The sequence below is a fragment of the Patiria miniata genome, unplaced genomic scaffold (genome assembly GCF_015706575.1).
Source record: "Patiria miniata isolate m_02_andy unplaced genomic scaffold, ASM1570657v1 HiC_scaffold_13, whole genome shotgun sequence".
In the NCBI taxonomy this organism is placed as follows: domain Eukaryota; kingdom Metazoa; phylum Echinodermata; class Asteroidea; order Valvatida; family Asterinidae; genus Patiria; species Patiria miniata.
This window is the reverse complement of record NW_024037051.1, coordinates 13585225-13585709: the sequence shown is the minus strand read 5'-3', so window position 1 is coordinate 13585709 and position 485 is coordinate 13585225.

Below are 485 nucleotides of genomic sequence, written 5' to 3'. Positions count from 1 at the left end.
GAAGTAGCAGCGGATGCCCCTTCGTTCGCTTTTGTGCAGTAAGTCCCATAGGGAGGCCTGTCAGCGCCACCCCGCATGGCTCCCATGTATCGCAGCCTGAGGTACCTTAACCATGATGGATCTGGACAAACTCGGTACCATTAAAGCGGATGAATGGGCCAACCGGCATGCAAATCGGCAGGTCGATAGACTCGAAACTTTTGGAGAAAATCCCAGAAGTAGCAGCGGATGCCCATTCTTTCGCTTTTTGTGCAGTAAGTCCCATAGGGAGGCCTGTCAGCGCCAACCCGCATGGCTCCCAATGTATCGCAGCCTGAAGGTACCTTAACCTGGATGGATCTGGACAAACTCGGTACCATTTTGAAGCGGATGAATGGCCAACCTGCATGCAAATCGGCAGGTCGATAGACCCGAAACTTTTGGAGAAAATCCCAGAAGTAGCAGCGGATGCCCCTTCTTTCGCTTTTGTGCAGTAAGTCCCATAG